Consider the following 23,461-nt stretch of genomic DNA (forward strand, 5'->3'; position numbering starts at 1 on the left):
GAGCCAAATCCAGAGCCAAATCCAGAGCCAAATCCAGAGCCAAATCCAGAGCCAAATCCAGAGCCAAATCCAGAGCCAAATCCAGAGCCAAATCCAGAGCCAAATCCAGAGCCAAATCCAGAGCCAAATCCTTGCTTATAGCATATAGTAGCAAAGAAGCACCACAAGCTGGTTAGCAAAGGTTTCTATAGCTGGGTCTGTCCTATTTTATGTTTTAACTACAAATAGTCATTATCAATATTTTGTTTAAATGAGCAGCAGCTCCTACAGCAGCAGATAAACATGACACTAAAGAGATATAAGCTTTGAGAATAAGCAACATGAGGGACAACATTAGAAGCCCCTTCCTGTTCTCAAAAAGTCGTCTTGTCTTGTTATATATGTTCTATAAGTTATTTTATAGCTACCTCTGTAACAGTGCAGGAGTCACAAATCAAGGCAGGAGCTACAGTCGATACTTTTTAATGAATTTCTATCAGCTGTAGCTTTTCATGCCAAAAGCTTTCATGTTCCCATCACATGGTTTCATGCAGATAAAAATGTGTAAGAGGGCAGGACATGTGTAGTGTCACTTTCATTGATTCGGCAAAAACAGAGGGAATGGGGCTGCTGATCAGTTCTTATATGGGGCAAATCCACTTACCGGGCTCGGTAATTCCCTCTGGCTTCTTGCACTGTATAAGCTTCCGATCTCTGTCTGAGAGCTGGAGTGTGACAGGCCCTCAAAGTAAGGTCTGTACGAGATAAAGGGATAAGAATATAAATATATATGGCAATACAAGAAGGTGCATATTAAACACTCAGGGATATAGCTATAAAAAAACAACAAGACAATCCACCACAATACACCCCAAAGCACTGCACAAATACATTGGCTGTGAAAGTATCTTTGCCTGCAGTTTACTGAACTTCTGCTGTTTGATGTGTTATTTAAAGGAACAGTAAAACCAAAAAATCAAAGTGTTTTACAGGAATGACAATATAATATAGTGTTGCCCTGCCCTGACAAAACCTGCCTGTTTGTTTCACAAACACTACTATAGTTTATATAAACAAGCTGCTGTGTAGCCATGGGGCAGCCATTCAAGTACAGGATACACAGTAGATAACAGAATTTCTGAAGAATCCCATTGTATACTACAGAGCTTATCTGTTATCTACTGCGTATCCTGTGCTTGAATGGCTGCCCCCATGGCTACACAGCAACTTGTTTATATAAACTATAGTAGTACTTATCTGTTATCTACTGTGTATCCTGTGCTTGAATGGCTGCCCCCATGGCTACACAACAGCTTGTTTATATAAACTATAGTAGTACTTATCTGTTATCTACTGTGTATCCTGTGCTTGAATGGCTGCCCCCATGGCTACACAGCAGCTTGTTTATATAAACTATAGTAGTACTTATCTGTTATCTACTGTGTATCCTGTGCTTGAATGGCTGCCCCCATGGCTACACAGCAGCTTGTTTATATAAACTATTTTTTGTTGTTCAAGTAAGAAGCAGTGAATAAATTGTCATTATGAAAAAAAAGAAAGAGTAAAGGCTGCTACAATAAGCATTCAAACTACATGTCACTATGGGTGCAACTTGCAGAGATGTTTGTGTGTACAACAGATTGATATTTGCAATACACATGGAGTGCATTTTGCACATTTTTAGCGGTGTAAAAAGTCGGCGTTTCCTGGTTAAAAGCAGCTGGCGGCTTCTGTCAGCTTCAACTGCATGTGACTAACACAAAGGTCTATGAAACGAGAGGTTGCTCAGTATAAGGAGATATTTGACTGGTTGATATCACTGCACACATGTATATACAGGTATATATATTAAGAGTGATTGTGGTGCTTCTCACTTTAGCTTTGGCTTGGGTGTGCTAAGGACACTGTCATCATCTTCCATCTCTGGGCCACTGTCACTGGGATTCTCAATGTCCAGAGTGTCGTACAGTAAGTCCATGTCCTCTTCAACCTCCGGCACATGCTCCCCTGGGTCCTGCTCAGAGTCGAGCACCTAAAAACCAAGTGAATACATTACTATTCATTATATTTTGCTCTTAAAGTGGACCTGTCACCCAGACACAAAAATCTGTATAATAAAAGTCCTTTTCAAATTAAACATGAAATCCAATTTCTATTTTTTATTAAAGCATTCATATCTGTTGTAAATTCATTTAAAAATCTCAGCTGTCAATCAAATATTGTCTGCCCCTCCTCTATGCCTTAGACATAAATTACAATTGCTTTTACTTTCCATTCAGCACTTCCTACATGTCACTGCTCTCCCCACATTCCCTCGTTCTCTTTACCATTTAATTGTGTAACCAGGACATGGGGATGGACATCAGGTCCCCCATTCTGGTGCACAAACAAGATTCTGAGATGACACAAGACTTGTCTTAATAACAGTGTCCACAAAATGGCTGCTGCTTGCTTGCTATAATTATGATTAGGAAACACACTGTCATTAAAGTTCATTTTGCTTGACTAAATAGGATTTTGAATAATTTTTTTGGGTGATGGGTCCCCTTTAAAGTTAATTTTGCTTGACTAATGTGAGAAAATTTGATTTTGAACATTTTTGTTGGGGTGAAGGGTCCCCTTTAATGAATGTCAGTGAGATGAGTTATGGCTTATCAACACTCTTCAGTGCTCAAACATATTCTCATGACATTGCCTTGAAGCTGATGAGCACAGGACCCACTTGCCTGATGTTCTGCTTTACCATCTCCCTTTATTCCAGTGTGTTCAGCTCTGATATCATCTTAACCCTCTGCTCTGAATAGATAGATAGAGAGAGATGGAGAGAGATGGAGAGAGATGGAGAGAGATGGAGAGAGATGGAAGAGATGGAGAGAGATGAAGAGCAGAGAGAGGAGAGAGAGAGAAGAAGAAAAAGGAGAAGGAGAGGGAGAGGAGAGGGAGGGGAGAGGAGAGGAGAGAGGAGAGGGAGATGGGAGAGGAGAGGGGAGAGAGAGAGAGAGAGATGGAGAGAGAGAGAGAGAGAAGAGATGGAAAGATGGAGAGAGAGAGAGAGAGAGAGAGAGAGAGAGAGAGAGAGAGAGAGAGGAGGAGAGAGAGAGGAGAGAGAGAGAGAGAGAGGAGAGAGAGAGAGAGAGAGAGAGAGAGAGAGAGAGGAGAGGAGAGAGAGAGAGGAGAGGAGAGAGAGATGGAGAGAGAGAGAGAGAAGAGAGAGAGAGAGAGAGAGAGAGAGAGAGAGAGAGGAGAGAGAGAGAGATGGAGAGAGAGAGAGAGAGAGTGGAGAGAGAGAGAGAGAGAAAAAGGAGATGAGAGAGAGAGAGAGAGGAGATGGAGAGAGAGAGAGAGAGAGGAGAGAGAGAAGAGAGAGGAGAGGAGAGAGAGAGAGAGAGGAGAGAGAGAGAGAGAGAGAGAGAGAAGATGGAGAGAGAGAGGATGGAGAGAGGGAGAGATAGAGAGAGAGAGATAGAAGAGAGAGAGAGAGAGAGAGATGGAGAAGAGATGGAGAGAGGAGATGGATGAGAGGAGAGAGATGAGAAAGAGATAGAGAGAGAGAGATGAGAGAGAGAGTGAGAATAAGATGGATAGAAGGAAGATAGATGATAGAAGATAGATATAATAAGAGGAGGATAGAGGAGTTAGATAGATGATAGAGGTAAAGATAGATGAATAGATGAGATAGACAGATAGATAGACAGTCTGTTTAAGACAGGCAAGAATATTAGCAGTTATGTACCAGGGTCTTGTGTAACTCTATGGTGGTTAATAATTTAGGCAGGAGCTACACTTGGTGCAGTGTTTATAAAGCATACATCTGTACTTTTGATTACAGGGAGATCAGCAGGAGCTTAGTCCTTGTCCTGTTCTTCCAGGGCACAGAGCTCACACTTTAAGTATCTACTTCCCCAAGGCACATGCACTAAGTCCGGTGAGAAAGGTTTTCTGGCTGCTGGGGTCAGTGAAAGCCGGAAAATATCAAAAGCAGAAGGCAAATAAATAAGTTGCTAAGAATGGGCCGTTCTAGAACTCATTCTAAGGCGGGGGTCTTGTCTTACCTCATCGGAAACTTTAAACCTCCGTAACAATGCAACCACCTTCTGCTTGAAATTCTGTTGCTGTAAACGAGGAGAAAACATGACATGAAAGTTCACGCGGGATAAGCAGGATAAGACATGAAGAGGAAGACGTGGTGGTTACATTGGCAGAACATATCGCAGAAACATAAAAAGGGAAAGAAAACCCCAGCAGGGATTTATTATCCGGCATTCATGGAGACGGCTATAAACAAGCGTTAGTCAGAGCTGTACTAGTCCTGCCTGGGATAGAGGGATCTGCTACGCCTTTTTCTGGAAAATCCTGTTGGACGGGTGACTCTATGCTCTGGGGTGACATGAAACTAGAGGCTCGTGCATCGAAACTTCCCTCCATCATCAAGAAGAGGAGGCTGATATCCTTAGAAGCATTAAATGCAGTGACTTTTCAGGGCAAGTCCATATTTTCACCATTAGGCACGTGACAGGGTTACAGACGGAGGAAAATATTGGCAGGTTGAGAAGGTTCAGTGCTGGTCATGTTTGCCAGTGTTTGGTGCAGCAGCAGATGAGGATGTTGCAGATGTTCTTCACTTACTGCTCTCCTGATTCATTGGCTTGTCAGCCCAAACAAATGGAACAATAGAATAATGTCCATTCCATGTGTTGCCCCTCAAAGTATCAACACTTCCAGCCTTTGGGGCAATTGGCCAGATCCCATACGGGGTGGGCCCCTTAAGATTTCATGACAAATTTCTTCCTAGCGAACCTTCAAGTGGTCTTTCAGGTGCACCTAGAAGAGCTTCCCCAAATATCACCTTTACTGACCTTTAGGCTGAGCCCATTATCCCTCCCCACAGTTTAGGAACCACTGCAAATTTGGAGAAACAGACCCTTTATTAAAAAAAAACCTCCTACTCCCTACCCTAAATAGACCCCCCTCCCTTCTATCCACCAGTCTAGCTGCTACCCCAGGCAAATGCCCCTAACTCCTTACTTACCCCTCGGTGCAGATTCTGTTCAGCGGAGTTCATGGGCGACATCTTCTTCTCTTCGGTAATTGTCAGAATGAGACTTGCGAAGTGGTTGAAGATGTCGCCCGTGAACTCCGCTGGACAGAATCTGCACCGAGGGGTAAGTAAAGAGTTAGAGGCATTTGCCCGGGGTAGCAGCTAGACTGTGGGGGAGGGTGGTCTATGTAGGGTAGCGGGCAAGGTTTTTTTTTTTCTTATTAAGGGTTTGTTTCTCCTTTAAAGTATTCTGTCATGATTTTTATGGTATCGTTTCTATTTCTAAATTACACTGTTTACACAGCAAATAATTCAGTCTACAATATAAAATTTAATTTCTTACCCAACAAGCAGGGGCGCTCCGCCAATGAGGCGTGTTGAGTAACTCGCCTCAGGCGGCAGCGCGCCACTAGGTACCAGCGGTGGCAAAAATGCCGCTCCTGGTACTTTAAGAGCCAAATTTACGGTTTTCAAATCAGACATTCTGCTCTTCTAGCGCAGAGAGCACAATTATGCTCTCTGCGTTAAGTGTCCTATCCCTCTCCGCCACCCTTGTGGACCTTCCCGACGAAAAAGGTGTGCGCACCGGGGAGGAAGGGGGCGGTAGCAACACCAAGCTGCCTCAGGCAGTGGAGGGGCCAGGATCACCCCTGCCAACAAGTGTATTTTTTTTTAGTTGTAATATTGATCTGTAGGTGCATCCAGTGTCAGACTGGCCCACAGGGATACCAGGAAAAGTTCCGGTGGGCCCAGGTGTCAGTGGGCCCTTGTGCTGCTAAACATTTGGCCTATTTCATGGTCATTCCTTATTTCTATGTGAAAAAGAGGCTAAATAGGTGGAATAATCAATTAAAGTATTTAAAGAAATGACTATGAGAATAGAGGTTGAGTGAGGAAAGGAAGAATAATATTACTTAGAGTGGGCCCTTGGTCTAAGGATTTTGGGTGGGCCCCTGGTGTCCCAGTCCGACACGGTGCATCTCAGGTCATTTTGCCTGGTCATGTGCTTTCAGAAAGAGCCAGCACTTTAGGATGGAACTGGTTTCTGGTAGGCTGTTGTTTCTCCTACTCAATGTAACTGAATTTGTTGCACTGTGACCTGGATTTTACTATTGAGTGCTGTTCTTATATCTTCCAGGGAGCTGTAATCTTGTGTTAGGGAGCTGCTATCTGGTTACCTTCCAATTGTTCTGTTGTTAGGCTGCTGGGGGAGAAAGGGAGAGGGTTCAAATCACTCCAACTTGCAGTACAGCAGTAAAGAGTGACTGAAATTTTTCAGAGCACAAGTCACATGACTGGGTGCAGCTGGGAAACTGACAATATGTCTAGCCCAGATTTCAAAATTAAATCTGTTTGCTCTTTTGAGAAACAGATTTCAGTGCAGAATTCTGCTGGAGCAGCACTATTAACTGATGCGTTTTCGAAAAAAAAATTTTCCCCATGACAGTGTTCCTTTAAATATATCATTAGCTAATGCAGCAATTACAACATGGCTACCCTGAAGACTTCTACCCTAGACTGAGAGTGCCCCTGGCTGGGGATGGAGATAACTCCTGTGAACAATTCTGCTAATCCAATAAACGCAGATCAGGAATAACGGTAAGTGCATGAGGCCACTTTGGCTGCTGGTGCCCAGGAGGTCAGTTATTAGAGTAACAGGTTGTGGCAAAGCTCCAGATTAAGACATTCAACCATTAAAGAAGCAACACGTGGGTTTAACCGGTTCATTTTTTCTTCCATAGTTGAAATGAGACACTTTCACCTTGAAGTTAACTTTAAGTATGTCATAGAATGGCCTATTCTCAGCAACTTTTCAATTGGTCTTCATTATTTCTGTTTTTATAGTTTTTGAATTATTTGCCTTCTTCTTCTAAGGCTTTCTGGCTTTCAAATGGGGTCACTGACCCCATCTTAAAAACATATGGCCGGTAAGTCTACATATTTATTGTTATTGCTGCTTTTTATGACATCCATCTATTCGGGCCTCTCCTATTCACAAGCCAGTCTCTTATTCAAATCAGTGCATGGTTGCTAGGGTGATTTGTATCCTAGCCACCGGATGGCTGAAATTGCAAACTGGAGAGCTGCTGATTAAAAAGCGAAATAACTCAAAAACCACAAATAATAAAAAATGAAAACCAATTGCAAATTGTCTCAGAATATCACTCTCTACATCATACTAAAAGTTAACTCAAAGGTGAACAACCCCTTTAAAAAAATTTAGAGTAAAATCATATTGAGCAATAGCAGGTACAAATACTTGATAAGAACCGGAATAGATAGGGCGTTGAATGAAGCCCATGTGAGGTGTATATATCGTATATCACTTTAAATGGGAGGATCAAAAACATATTTATAAGGAAGGAAATAGAAAAGTACAGGAAGGTGTACAAGGGGGGGGCATACCTTAAAGGAACAGTTCAGTGTAAAAATAAAACTGGCCAAATAGTTAGTTAGCCAAATATGTAATGTATAAACGCTGGAGTGACTGGATGTGTAACATAATAGCCAGAAGACTACTTCCTGCTTTTCAGCTCTCTAACTCTGAGTTAGTCAGCGACTTGAAGGGGGGTTACATCATAACTGTGCAGTGAGTTTGCAATTGATCCTCAGCATTCAGCTCAGATTCAAAAGCAACAGTTATGACCCATGTGCCCCCCCTCAAGTCACTAATTGGTTACTGCCTGGTAACCAATCAGTGGAAACCAAGAGAGCTGAAAAGCAGGAAGTAGTGTTCTGGCTATTATGTTACACATTGTCAGCCTTTATACATTACATTTTAGGCTAACTAACCATATTGAAAACATATTTTATTTTGCACAGCCTATTTATTTACCCAGTTTTTATTTTTATACTGAACTGTTCCTTTAAGTGGCAAAGGGATGTTAAAACTGCTAAACATACAAAACAGAACACATTCACTTTATGCTTTAACTGCTCTTTAACTTCTGCCTTCACTTCAGAATGGTACTGAGCTCTCATTTGTCAGAGATGCGGTCTCTATCAGCATTAAGTGGAATATAAATCGCCTCTAAATTCTATCAAGATCAATCCCTCTCATCAGTGCCGGGACCATAATAGATTTGAAAATAAACTCATTACACGCACTTCAATAAATTGCCTGTAACCTCTTAGCAAGGAACAAATCATACGGACTATAAAAAAATGCAGAACAATTCTGTATCATTTATTTGTTTATTGTAAGTGTTGTATTTTCCCTTTACAGTCCCTTAAATAACAACTACACTACAGTTAATCAGTATAAACTTTCCCGAATACTGCCATTTATGGAGTGGGATTTATCTATAATGGGGAAAAAATGTAATTCATTTAATTGAAGGACGGAAGAAAATGTATAGATCTCCCGTTTGCTTCTTTAATTTCACAAGAAGTTAAAATAGGTTATTCCCACATTAATATTATTTTGAATGAGTATGAGCCATAAAAAGCAGTCCGCGTAGTCAGTTAAAAGTTGTGTTTCAAAAAAATGGAAAGAAATACCTTTGTCCCACCCTCATTTCCTGACCAGCCCCTCGTCCCGACCCCCCCCGTTAGTAAAATTAACTTCCACCGACCCTGGTTATTGACGTCGTTCTTACTATCGTTCTTCGCTGCTTCTTTGGTTTCCCAACATCAAATTCGTCGTCATCTAAATCCTGCAGGATGAGAGGCCGGGTGTGTTGTGTTTATTTAATGAAGCAATTTATCACAAAAAAGGTAGCGGTATCTATTGCAAAATTCACATATTCAACAAATAACACATTATACAGACACAAAGACATAAGCTTGGAAACTGTAGCATGGCACTCGCATCTAAATATCTGGAGATCCTCCAGCTCCCAGTCTGTTGGGGTATAATCCCCAGTAGATCCCATCTAGTGCCCTGTCCTATGCGTATTCTCTAGCTATGCAATGTTCATTTTGCTTAATAATAGTTACATTTTTGTCTTTGAAATACAAAGCTGAACTCATCCAGGCCGCTGAGCCGTACTCCACTCATCCAAACCGCTGAGCAGTACTCCACTCATCCAGGCCGCTGAGCAGTACTCCACTCATCCAGGCCGCTGAGCAGTACTCCACTCATCCAGGCAGCTGAGCAGTACTCCACTCATCCAGGCCGCTGAGCAGTACTCCACTCATCCAAACCGCTGAGCAATACTCCACTCATCCAGGCCACTGAGCAGTACTCCACTCATCCAAGCTGCTGAGCAGTACTCCACTCATTCAGGCCGCTGAGCAGTACTCCACTCATTCAGGCCGCTGAGCAATACTCCACTCATTCAGGACGCTGAGCAATACTCCACTCATCCAGGGCACTGAGCAATACTCCACTCATCCAGGGCACTGAGCAGTACTCCACTCATCCAGGCCCCTGAGCAGTACTCCACTCATCCAGGCCCCTGAGCAGTACTTCACTCATCCAGGCCCCTGAGCAGTACTCCACTCATCCAGGCCACTGAGCAGAACTGAACTCATCCAGGTCGTTGAGCAGTACTTCACTCATTCAGGCCTCTGAGCAGAACTCATCTAGACCACAAAGCTGAACATGTATATGTTACGTTTTAACATTTGAAGTATTGCCTATAAACCTCTTCCTACCTGTCCTTGCACAGCATCATCACTGGCTTCTTGCTCTGAGGAGAAACTTTCATACTCTTCCTCAGAATAGTTATCTAAAATGACAAGAACAAGCACACATTCACAGCACTTAGACCCTTAAAATGACATTTGCAATATCAAATAGGTGAGAAATCTGCAGGAATAAGGGAAGCAAAGCCCCTCTGTGCTCTAAAACACATACTGCTGCTTGGTGATTTGAGAATACAGGTATGGGACCTATTATCCAGAATGCTCAGGACCTGGGGGTTTCCAGATAACAGATCTTTCCATAATCTGGATCTTCATACCTTAAGTCTACTAGAAAATCATGTAAACATGAAATAAACCCAATAGGCTGGTTTTGCTTCCAATAAGGATTAATTATATCTTAGTTGGGATCAAGTACAAGTTACTGTTTTATTATTACAGAGAAAGTTTTTTACAAATTTGGATTATTTAATTATAATAGAGTCTATGGGACACAGGCTTTCTGTAATTCAGAGCTTTCTGGATAAGGGGTTTTAGGATAACAGATCCTATACCTGTACTAGGATTGCATGAGCCATACTATTGTCTATGAGCCATACTAATGACAAATGTAGATCCATAGAGATCTAATGTAGAACCCACCAAGTAAATGATGATTTTTACTGAACAAACATGGCAGTGTTTATATTTTAAGGGTGGAGTTTTAGGCCACACAGAGTGTTCTCCTAGTCTCTATGTACAACCAGTGGACAGGACTACCACCTTCAACATAGACAATCGTTTGATTTTTATTGGTAACCAGCATTCAGGGGGATTGAGAGGAGAGTGTCAGGCAGGGATCTGTCTTTTGGTAGAAGTGGATATTTTAAATACCAAAAAGGCACCAGATTTCTATGGCCACTACTCCTCCTGCCATCTATGTGTCACTCAGTAATGTTATTATAATGTGGCCTGTCAGCATGTGGTGTGTTGGATAATCAGCCTAATAAAGGGAAACAGCAGTAGGATTTGGTTCAGAACATATAAGCCCAGACCTGTGGATTTAATCTTTTGGTTGGTGTGCATGGTGCTGTCTTCATGGTCAATCGGTTGACTGGAGAGTGAAAAGATCCAAATCTCTGCAACTTTGGCAGATGTTTCCTTCATGTTACTAAACAGGCTCAAGACTTGGCTTCCTTCAGTGGGATGCTGCATGACCTGCCATAAAGACACAAAGACACTCTGTACTTTGGGAAATACATGATCCATACCTGATAGTCACAGTTAAGAGATTCCATACCTTAAAAATCATTTAAACAATAAACCTAGCACCATGTAGCATGGCTACCAGCAAGTACAGGCTGCCCTCTTATTATTACAGAGAAAAAGATAAAAATATATTGTAAAAAATGTAATTATTTGATTAAAATGGTGTCTATTGGAAATGGCAGTTAAAAGCTTTGTGGATAATGGGTTTCCGGAAAATGGATACCTGTATAATTATAATTAAAAATTCTGTAGCCTTTATGAAATAATCAAGTTACTCTTCACTATCCCCCTTGCAGAATGATGGCCGCCTAAGTGCAGTGTTGAGTCTGACTCAACCAGTTATCAATATATCTGAACTTATTGTCCACCCATCAGCTTAACAGTGCGCTGGCAAAACACATTGACCCCCCGAAAATTTTCAGAGGGGGCCACCCATAGGCAACTTCCGCTCCCCAGCCAATCACGCTGGAGAAGGCAAGAAAGCAGCCCAGGAGAGGGGATTTCTTAGAACTGTAAAGCAAGCAGGACCCCCACGTGACTGCAGGATCTGCTTCCTCTATAGTTTCTCCACTGTGACCACCAATATCTGACCAGGATTCCTACACGAAGAGAGACAGAATGCTCAGAGGGGAATACGGAAGAATAATTTTACAGTTTCAGAAATGGTACAGAATATCTAAGATTAGATTTGGAAAGTTTCTCATCTCCACAACATGAATCTTATATTAAATTAGGAATGCATCGAATCCGCTATTTTGGATTCGGCAGAACCCCCGAATCATTTGCGAAAGATTTGGCCGAATAACGAACCAAATCCTAATTTGCATATGCAAATTAGTAGTGTGAAGGGGAAAACATTTTTACTTCCTTGTTCATGTGATTTCCCTCCCCGCCCCTAATTTGCATATGCAAATCAGGATTTGGATTCAGTTCGGCCATGCAGAAGGATTCGGCCGAATCTGAATCCTGCAGAAAAGACTGAATCCTGGCCGAATCTCGAACCGAATCCTGGATTCGGTGCATCCCTATATTAAATGTTCATTTCACAATAGTTCTCCTTTAATAAGAAAGCAGAACAACAGACATTAATAGTACCCAAATAAGACCGCTATGGAAACAGGAGCAACACAGTAAGGTGGGGTGGTGGGTACTGCCAGTGCTGTGTATGCTACGGACACATTCATTAGCCGGCTGGATTTGCCACTAGCTTGGTCTCTGGTTCTACATTCTACAGTATATATACAATTATATAGTGAATAAAGTACCCCCTCTGTAAAAATATAAGGATATTATAAGTTACCGAGGAGTTCATGACCATATAAAACACGAGGCGCGAAGGCCGAGTGTTTTTATACAGGTCATGGAACTCCGAGGTAACTTATAATATCCTCATATTTTACAACTGGGGTACTTTATTTATTATAATACACAAATTTTAGTGAGTCATGTGACAGAAATTACATCACTACTCACCGTTTATAACTGATGACATCACTACTCACCGTTTATAAGGATATAATTTACAAGATATTCACGGCTTTTGTGTATTATATATAAATATATAATATCAAACTCAAAGCACCTGGATAACACTTAGGACGTGGCCCTTATATAACACAGTGTCACACACTGTAACCTACAGCATTTAATACCACTGAATTGTGTCTGTAAGTTACCCTCCCATTTAGACTGCAAGCTCTACGGGGTAGGGTCCTCCATCCTTTTGTCTCCTTGACACTGAGCACTTAATCTGTATTGTTTTTATATTTTATATTTATGTGAATGGTATATCTAATAATGCACTTATTGTTACTTATTAATGCAGTGACCCCTTGTTTGTTACTACTTATTTATTGTTTTGCTGTACAGTGCTTCAAGGAGCGATATACAAATAAAAATATACACACACACAGCACTTGCTGGAACAAAAGACCAATCTCCTAGTGTAAAGGTGGCCATAGATCCTATCGTACGAATGGAGGATTCGTACGAATGGAGGATTCATACGATTTTTGGACCATGTGTAGAGAGTCCCAACATTTTTCGTCTGGTGGAGAACGGTCATTTGTTCGATCGGACAGGTTTGATTTTGTCCCGACCGTCCCGTCGGAGCCCATTGCGCTCTCATCATAATCCGATCGTTCGGCCATGGGCCATGGCCATTCAGATTAACCCCATACAGCCATGCCCGTTAGTGGTATATTGGGGAAAGATCGGCTCATTTGGCGATGTCGCCAAACGAGCGGATCTTTGCGTCGATGGCCACCTTAAGTCAATCACAGTGTTCCTGCAGTCGTCCCAGCAGTTACATGTTACACACACAAGCTGCACCCTCTATTATAACATATTTGGTAACCATGGTATAACTGGAAAACATAAACGGCTATGCCCCAATATACGCACCTCAGCCATGTTAATGCTGCCGACAGCCAGAGTCTTGTAACCAAGAATTGTTCGGTTTTTGTATCTTTTCCGTCTCTGAAGCATGATCTGTAGTTTATTTCCTTCCCGTTTCAGAAAGTGAGGGTACTGCAGAGAAAGCAACACCGGAGGCTTTATTTGTGTACCGCAAGTGATTCTCTAGTACACACCTGACTTATCTAACACATGAAAAGGTTGAATTCGACTGCTGAACAGCCAACAGAAACATGGTTCTTGGGTGACATTGGAACTTGTATGGCCGCTCCACTAGTGTATGATATAATGTTTTCACCCAAGAAAACATTTGATATTTCATTTTAGAGGCACAAATAGGGGTATTGTAAGGAGGGCTCCCCGCCGCTCCTTACTCCGTCTGCGTCTTCTGCAAGATGGCGGCGTCCAGGGGAGCCATGTGGGCAGTCGGGGCGGCAAAATGTGCAACGTCAGCAAAAATCGGCCTTTAAAAGGACGTCAGATGCCTACAGACATTGCCCGATAATAGGTTCTAGTGTTCCTGGGTGCGTTATATTGATAATTCTACTGATTCTGATCCTGACCTTGGCCTGCAATATCATCTATTGAACCCTTGCTGCCTGAACTGACTCTTTCGGCTTGACGTCTGTTTCTCTTTAACCCTTGGATACCACGAACTGTGTTTGGTGCCAACTGCTTCCTCCTTGATCCGTAATTCCAACCTGAGTCTTTGGGCCCTGACAGGTATCAGCAGCAAAAAGGGAAACTAGGGGTAAAGCGAGAGGAAGCAGACCCTGCAGTTGCGGGGAGGGAGGGGGGGTGGTGCAGGAGTATAGGGGCCCTAATTGAAGGGGAACTATTGCGAAAATTAAAATTTAATATAAGCTTCATCATACTGAAATAAGAAACTTTCTAAATACAATCAATTAAATATTCTGCATAGTTTCTGAAATAATCAAGTTTATCTTCACTATTCCTCTCTCGGCATCTGTTTCTCTTCATTCTGTCTTCATGCAGCAGTTGGGTGTCAGATAACATTGACAGTTAGATCCAATATATCTTATAGGGAGGAACATTTTGCCTAACAGATGTATTAGAGCTCACTCAAATAACCGATTCCAGTACAAATAAAATCTTACAAAATAACTGCCTTTTGCACAAATCCTGCATGTAGAGAGACATGATGTCTGGTGATTTTAATAGAGTGAGCTCTAATACATCTTCTAGGCAAAAGGTTCCTCCCTATAAGATATATTGGATCTAACTGTCAATTAATATCCGACACCCAACTGCTACATGAAGAGAGAATGAAGAGAAACAGATGCTGAGAGAGAAATAGTGAAGATAAACTCAATTATTTCAGAAACGGTACAGAAAATTTAATTGATTGTGTTTAGAAAGTTTCTTATTTCAGTATGCTGAAGCTTATTTTCGCAATAGTTCCCCTTTAATAAGCAATTTCAATATATCTTGGTGACATTATGTGGGCAGACTGTCTGCTAACAATGAAACCTTCTGCTTGAGAGAATGTAAAACTACAACGTACCTGCAATGAGAATGTCAGTGCCAGGTCAGTCTCCACTTGTCCAGCAGGGGGCAGAACAATCTCATGAGAACGCAGAATGCGCTTGGATCCCTTAAAGATAGGAGAGAAAAGAGCATAACCTCATACAAAGCCAAAGCTGGCCATGAAACAGTTAATATCCCTATCCACAGGATGGCTCCTAAAGCGAAATGACAGACAGGTCTCTGAGTTCATTGCTAATCAGCACACATACACGCATAGGCTTAATGGGGTTGTTCCCCTTTAAATTAACTTCTGATATTCTGAGACAATTTGCAATTGGTTTTCATTTTTAATTATTTGTGGTTTTTGAGTAATTTATCTTTTATTCAGCAATTCTCCAGTTTCCAATTTCAGCCATCTGGTTGCTAGGGTCCAAATTACCCTAGTAACCCTGCACTGATCATCATCATCATTTATTTATATAGCGCCGACAAGATACGCAGTGCTTTACCTATAAACAAACAGGGAGTAAATGGTGGATAACAAACAAGGGTTACAGATAGGGATGCACCGAATCCATTATTTTGGATTTGGCAGAACCCCCGAATCCTTTGCAAAAGATTCGGCCGAATCATGAACCTGAATCCGACCCCTAATTTGCATATGCAAATTAGTGGTGGGAAGGGGAACATTTTTTTACTTCCTTGTTTTGTGACAAAAAAGTCACGCGATTTCCCTCCCCACCCCAAATTTACATATGCAAATTAGGATTCAGATTCTAAAAACGAGTAATAAAAATTAACAATACATTTGTAGCTTTACAGAGCATTTGATTTTTAGAAGGGGTCACTGACCCTCATTTGAAAGTTGGAAAAAGTCAGAAGGAGAAGGCAAATAACTCAAAACCTATATATAAAAAAATGAATATCTACTGAAAAGTTGCTTAAAATTAGCCATTATATAACATATTAAAATTTTACTTTTAGTATGATGTAGAGAGTGATATTCTGATACAATTTGTAACGGGTTTCCATTTATTGTTATTTGTGGTTTCAGTTATTTAGTTTTTTATTTATTAGCTCTCCAGTTTGTTGCTCTCCAGCAGTCTGGTTGCTATGGCCCAAATTATATCAGTAACCATGCATTGATTTGAATAAGGGACTGGAATATGAATAGGAGAGGACCTGAATAGAAAGAGGAGTAATAAAAGGTAGTAGTATCAATAACTGTGTAGCCTTACAAAGCATTTGTTTTTTTTTTAGATGGGGTCAGTGACCCCCATATGAACACTAGGAAGAAAAAGTTGAAAATAATTCAAAAACTAGTTTAAAAAAATGAAGACCAATGAAAAGTTGCTTAGAATTAGCCATTCTATAAAATACTAAAAGTTCAAATGAAGGTGAACCACCCCTTTAACTTAAAAATAATGAGCCCCAGGGGAACGTTTCTTCATGGCACAAACATGGCTGGAAGGGAAGCAGAAAATGTCACATGTGGTACCTTTTTGGTGATGCTCATAGAGGGTAACAGGGAAATAAAACAGATCACAAGGATTCTGGCAGCACTGAGCGTAATCTCTAGGGATGAGCATATTTTTCGCAAAGTTTGCTGCAGAAATGGAGCCCTTAGACTTCAATGGGGGAGAAAAAAATGACGCGCATCAAGAAATTTTGACGCCCATAGTGCGTTTCGGCAAATTTTCCGAAGCGAAATTCGCCCATCCCTACTCATCTCATTCCAGCCTAACAGCAACTATCAGGCGGTTCTTTCTTCTAACACATTGTCACACACGGCATACCTCTCAACATTTTGGAAAGAGGGACAAAAACACCCCCTAATTACCACGTTCATTTTACTAAATTTGGCAGGTAATGAAAGTTTAACCGCATTTCTGTGGTTTTTATGTGTTATTACAGTTTTGCTAATGAAGGTGAATTGCCCTTTAAGCTGCAAGCCACAGTTTCCCAGAGAGACCTGCTGATCTTAAATGGTTACAACTGCTTCTTATCTTAAATTGTTACAAATGTATCGAAGTTCACCTGCCACATATTCTGGGCTCTATGCCAATAGTCAATTAAGTTTTAGAAACGTTGTATTTTTTTCTGGCTGTTCAGTGCAGGAGATCAAAGAGAAAGTCGGGACATTTGAGTAACAATCCGGGACTGCAGGCTGAGCTGTCAAAATCGGGACAGTTGGGAGGTATGCACACAGAATAAACCGATTTACCTGCATCTTCACTGCAATGACCACTGAAATATGCTCCTTATCCAGCTCCTTCACCACCAGAAGTTTCTTCAGAGTCAGACTGCAGAGCCTGTGGAAACAGGAGACAGAGTATAAACTGCCACATAAATGCAGAACGGATACAGGAGGCAACACCTTGTTTGTACCCAGTATCTCTATGTAGCGTATTCTCACTGACAATTACTACTGAGCCAGACAGAAATAAATAAAATCCAAAGAGATATTATTTCTTGCACTAAATAGGGTAAAATATAGTTCCGTCCACTGGGAAGCCTCTGTATAAACAACCTCCTCCCTTCCTCTAGCAACAGTCTTTGAGATAAGAAGCAATTTATTATACAGACGCTTGCTTTCATATGGACAGGAAGGTGCTACAATAAGGGCTCTTACCTGCGCTCCCCTGCGTTCCGTTTTTCTGCGTTCAGCCGCAAGGGAGTGCAGGAATAGACGCATTACGTTTTTTCCAATGGGGCTGTACTCACACAGGCGCATGTAGGCGCCGAACGCAGGTTGAGACGCAACATGCTGCATTTTTCCTGCGTTCGGCGCCTACACGCGCCTGTGTGAGTACAGCCCCATTGAAAAAAACGTAATGCGTCTATTCCTGCGCTCCCCTGCGGCTGAACGCAGAAAAACAGAACGCAGGGGAGCGCAGGTAAAAACACTCGTCAGTAAGAGCCCTTAAGTAGATCGAATCACCAGAATAAACCACAATGCACATGTTTTTCCTTACTAATCAGCCATTGTATTCCACTTCAGCACCCAAATAATTCCATGAAGTGGTAAATTGCGAGGGGAGTGCCCTGTGCTGCAGAGTGACAGCTGGGTGTGCAAATAAGAGTGCAAATAACATGATGCAGAGCAAACTACTCTCACTGCTTAACAGGATCAGGGGAGCCTGCAATTATCCAATCAGACTCACATAAAAGGCAATATTATTGCTTATAAAAGAAAAAAGTGAGTATCATATAGAGAGAAAGTAAGAATATTTTTTTCATAAAGTGAATGAAAACAGAGCAGTCACTATCTGGCAATAAAGTGATGCAATTGATGAGTGATTTTAAGTATAAATGCATTTATTTTAGCATCATTAGATGATTCCAGCCTATGAGGCATTATTACAACTGCTCACAACTTGCTTATGACTAAGTGCCCTACACAGGCACGAAACGCGTCAACCTTTACCTACACTATTGTTAAAGGGATTCTGTCATGATTTTTATGATGTAGTTTTTATTTCTAAATGACACTGTTTACACTGCAAATAATTCACTCTTCAATATAAAATGTAATTCCTGAACCAGCAAGTGTATTTTTTAGTTGTAATATTGGTGTGTAGGTGCATCTCAGGTCACTTTTCCTGGTCATGTGCTTTTAGAAAGAGCCAGCACTTTAGGAGAGAAATGCTTTCTGTCAGACTGTCGTTTCTCCTACTCAATGTAACTGAATGTGTCTCAGTGGGACTTGGATTTTACTATTGAGGCAGCTGTTATCTTGTGTTAGGGAGCTGCTATCTGGTTACCTTCCCATGTTCTGTTGTGAGGCTGCTGGGGGGGAAGGAGGGGGCAATATCACTCCAACTTGCAGTACAGCAGTAAAGAGTGACTAAAGTTTATCAGAGCACAAGTCACATGACTGGGGTCACCTGGAAAACTGACAATATGTCTAGCCCCATGTCAGATTTCAAAATTAAATATAAAAAAAACTGTTTGCTCTTTTGCAAAATGGATTTCAGCGCATAATTCTGCTGGAGCAGCACTATTAACTGATGAATTTGGGGGGAAAAAAAACATGTTTTCCCATGACAGTATCCCTTTTAAAGGGTGTTGGAACCTTTAAATAAAATAACGAATAGCATTTATTGACTGGGGTCCAGTTTGTGCCGGCACCATTATGTAAGTGTTGTGTGGTGCTGAGGGGGCGAGCAGCGGGGTAAATAGATGTTACCGGGCCCCATAGCAAATTCATTTTAGGGCCCAATACTTATTCAGGGGTTGTCAAGTTCTACCGATATTGAAATTGCTCATTATTTGCGTCTCATGGGGCCCCCTAAACCTCCTGGGCCCGCTGGGTCTGCTTTGTCCATAGTTAAAGGCTCAGTGCGACACACACTTACATGTTATGGCAATGCTCATACCTTCCTGATAGGGGCAACATTCTGCTCAGGTTATACATATAACAATTCCAAACACAAACATATTAGGCTGTTCCAAAAAATAGCAGTGTCTGCATTCTTCTATACAAACTCATTCACTGTATTAACGGAAACATGTTTCAAGCCGTTGCTTTCCTTTGAATGACTGAACTAATATTTAGTTGTATAATCAGTGTTTCTGAGAACTGCTGCACATCTGTGTTACATGGAGTCCACCAACTTCTGGCACCTGTTTCATTACACAATTCTTCTGCATTTCTTGCTTTTGCCTCACAAACACCATTTTTGAAGTTTTCTATTGGATTTAGGTCCAGGGATTGGGTTGGCCACTCTAGAACGTCAATCTTGTTGGTCTGGAACCAAGATGTTGCTCATTTACTGGTGTGTTTGGGGTCGTTGTCTTGTTGAACACCCATTTCAAGGGCATTTCCTCTTCGGCATAAGGCAACATGATCTCTTCAAGTATTTGGATGTATTGAAACTGATCCATGATCCCTGGTATGTGATAAATAGGCCCAACACCAGAGTATGAGAAACATCCCCATATCATGATGCCTGTGCCACCGGCTTTACTGTCTTCTGTGACTTGAATTCAGTGTTTGGGGGTCGCCTGACAAACTGTGTCTGTAGCCTCTAGACCCAAAAAGAACTATCTTGCTTTCATCAGTCCACAAAATGTTGCTCCATTTCTCTTCAGACCAGTCAGTGTGCTCTTTGGCAGATTGTAAGCTCTTCAGCACATCTTTTTTTCAACAATGGACAGCGGGGGCTTCTTGCCAATAGCTTGGCTTCTCATAGGCGTCTTCTAATTGTAACAGTATCACAGGTAACATTACACCTTCTTTGATCTTACTGGAGCTGATCATTGGCTGAGTCTTTGCCATTTTGGCTATTCTTCTATCCATTCCAATGGTCATTTTCTGTTTTCTTCCACATCTTTCAGGTTTTGGTTGCCATTTTAAAGCATTTGAGATCATTTTAGCTGAGCAGCTTATCATTCTCTGCATTTCTTTATATGTTTCCCCCTCTCCAATCAACTTTGTAATCATAGTACGCTATTCTTCTGAACAATGTCAGATTTTCGGGTTGAGTAAAACACAACCCGCCCTCCCACAACCTGCGCCTTCCCGGATCCAACTTCCTTTTATAGACCCGCCCGCCCCGCCAATGACGTAACAAAAAGGGCAGGACGAGCAGGCGTGCGGCTATAAAGCTGGATGTCGAAGGCGGATTTGAAGGTGGCGGGCGGGGATAGCAGTAGAAGAGCTCAACCTGCACCCACCCACCACCCGTGAAGAGGACTGCAAGCTCAGCCGGAACCCGCCCGAATCACAGGAATCGGACCGGCCCACAAATAACTAAAATACACTATAACCAACATGCACAACATCTGCTCCTTCCTTAAATAAGGCCTGTAATGGACACCTGATTTTTCACAGAATGAATGATCTTTACTAATTGAACTCCACACTGCTATTATTTGGAACAAGCCTCAATTAATGATTCAATGAAACAGAATCAGCAGCATGTCGTGACTGTTGGGTCTGTTGGTTTTCTATTACTCTTCTACACCTACAAGTAAATTATTTGCCATGTAGAAATATAATTTTTTACCAAAAACGGTGATCAGGTTAGTGATGTCAGACTGCTATTATTCTGAACACAACCGTATACAACATATTGTGAGTGGGTCCCAGCAGCACAGAGCATGTGCAGTGAATCAGCAGAAAAGAAAATGGGGAGCTACTGGGGCTGGGGTTGTGTAGAGAACCCCAAAAGCATTTCTGCCCTACATCTTTGTGAAGCTTGATTTCTCCTTTAAAAAGAAAATGACAACAATGTTAAAAAGACAAGGCATTGTAATGGCAGATCCATGGACAATGCCCCATTGTTGGGATGGACAATGCTACAAGGCTCCTTTATGAGCGTGTGAGGCCGAGAGACACAGAATAGGATATGCAGGTAGTAGAAAACATAAACGCATGTTGTTTTTCCAGCAAACAAAGAACAAGGAGAAGGCTCTTGGCTATGAGATCACTTGGTGTTGCTCATCCCAATGATTGTTCATCAGCAGCTGGTAAAACAGAACGGAGGCCGGGATGGAAGCCGTAGAGCAACTGGTACTGAGGCCGTGGACAATGAGTTCTGTATCTGGGGATGGAATGCGGGAAGGACCTTCGGCAGCTGTAAGGGATTCATTGTCCGCCCGGCACACGGGAAACGAGAAACATTCTAGCGACTTCACAAAGTGCTGACAAGTGAATCTTAACAGCTGCACAACAGGGTGCTAACTAGTCGTAAACCTGCCTCACACCCTCGGCACAAAGGCCAAATGAAATAGGAAAAAATAGTGAATTTGGGATGCTGACCTAGTCATGTGAGCACCACACATTACCTACATTTCACATGTATAACAGACACCAATATACATGTCAAATGGGGGTCACTGACCCCAGCAGCCAAAAGCATATTGTTCTCCAAGGTTTCCGTTTTATGGTACGGTTACTTTTTCTCTCTATTCGCACCCTCTACTTTTCGTCCTTCGGACTCTTAATCGAACCATTGTCTGGCCAAACTGAACCCGACTAACCAGATTGCTGCCTAAATCATTGAAAAAAAACCCCACAAAATTAAGAATCAATCATCTACATCATCTGAAAAAATATATATATATATATATATATATATATATATATATATATATATATATATATATATATATATATATATATATATATATATATATATATATATATATATATATATATATGTTATATAGTGAATAAAGTACCCCCTCTTGTAAATTATAAGGATATTATAAGATACCGAGGAGTTTCATGATAAAAACACGAGGCCGAAGTCATGGAACTCCGAGGTGACTTTTAATATCCTCATATTTTGCAACTGGGGGTACTTTATTTATTATAATACACAAGTTTCAGTGAGTCATGTGACAGAAATGACATCAGGCTCACCGTTTAAGGATATAATTTACAAGATATTGATGGCTTTTGAGTATTATATATATATATATATATATATATATATATATATATATATATATATATATACACACACACATACACACACACACATACACACACACACACACTGTATATCACATATAACACACATATCTTCAATATGAGAGGGGATCTAAACCCAAAAAATAAATTGATAATTTTTAATATTTAGTGGTTCTAAGATATTGACAGTTTTATACGGCTAACAACCGCCTTTCAGCTCAAAAGCCCTCACTGAAGGTGAGAGTGTGAGAACCAAATTGTCCAGTATAATCTGTTAATTCTAGTGTTGCTTTCTCTCTTGGGTCCATTCATAAACTTGGGGCAAATTTGCTCCAGAGCAATGACTAATGGCAACCAATTAGACTCTTGTTTTCATTGTTCTACCTAGAGCTGGCTACGAGTTAGTGCCCATGTGCAAACTTGCCCAGTGTTTATGAAAGAACCCAAGAAGAGACAGCAACACTAGAGTTAATGGACTATACAGGACGTTAGACAATTAAATTCTGACACTCTTGCCTTCAGTGACAGCTGCTGAGCCAAAAGGCTTAAATTAGCAGTCTAAAACTGTCACGATCACAAAAAACGCTAAAAAAAAAACCCAGAAAATGAATGAAATTTCTATCCACTCTAAACAAAAGTAGCTCTTGTAAACATATTTAAACCCCCTTTTATAGAAGCATAAGATTGCCCAGAAGAACTTCATTTAGTTATCATCCTTTGAAGGAGGCATTACAGCAAGAATTCTGCCACTGGAGGGCCTGGTTTCATTTTTTATGGCATGGGGTGAATGCAGAGGTGCAAGTAATGACAGATTTAGGAGTATTTTGTGCTTCATGGAATTGCAGTGACGACGTGTGAAGGGTGAAAATGCAGAATTACGTGATACAGATAAAGTATAGAATACATGTCACATACGGCTCCCTAAATACTAAAAAATGCTAAGCTCCCTGGTCACGGCTCGATCTTCCGCCTGTAGCAGCCGACTTTGGCCTCAGGAGGAGCCCTTTAGTTACTCAGATGCTGCCAGGTCTTACCTTAAGGGAAACAAAGCAGATGTTCTGAACGAGCAAAGGGGCACGTTCGTTTCCAAGGTTTTGGACAGTAGGCAACATTTCAGGGAATAAACAAAAGCATAGTCAGGCAGGCTGGGGTCGGTAAAGGCGGAGTTCAAGCAAGGTCAATCAGGCCGGGGTCGGTACAGGCAGCGTTCAAAGAATAGTCAGGCAGGCAAGGGTAAATACTGGAACCAAACAAGACAAATATCGCACCCAGGATACTAACAA

General features: G+C 41.4%; 1 non-coding gene across 1 annotated transcript in view; it reads right to left on the reverse strand.

The window, feature by feature from the left end:
* Positions 1-23,461, reverse strand: part of pacs2.S — an 86,829-nt gene that overhangs the window by 15,435 nt on the left and 47,933 nt on the right. The window contains exons 2-10 of the transcript XR_005963805.1: positions 16,980-17,067; positions 14,793-14,882; positions 13,256-13,381; positions 10,639-10,801; positions 9,617-9,690; positions 8,617-8,673; positions 4,032-4,091; positions 1,854-2,011; positions 644-734 (exon numbers count right to left, since the gene is read on the reverse strand). This is a non-coding gene — a transcript (phosphofurin acidic cluster sorting protein 2 S homeolog). The remainder of the gene's footprint in view (positions 1-643; positions 735-1,853; positions 2,012-4,031; positions 4,092-8,616; positions 8,674-9,616; positions 9,691-10,638; positions 10,802-13,255; positions 13,382-14,792; positions 14,883-16,979; positions 17,068-23,461) is intronic.

This window comes from Xenopus laevis, chromosome 8S (genome assembly GCF_017654675.1).
Source record: "Xenopus laevis strain J_2021 chromosome 8S, Xenopus_laevis_v10.1, whole genome shotgun sequence".
NCBI classification, from domain to species: Eukaryota; Metazoa; Chordata; class Amphibia; order Anura; family Pipidae; genus Xenopus; species Xenopus laevis.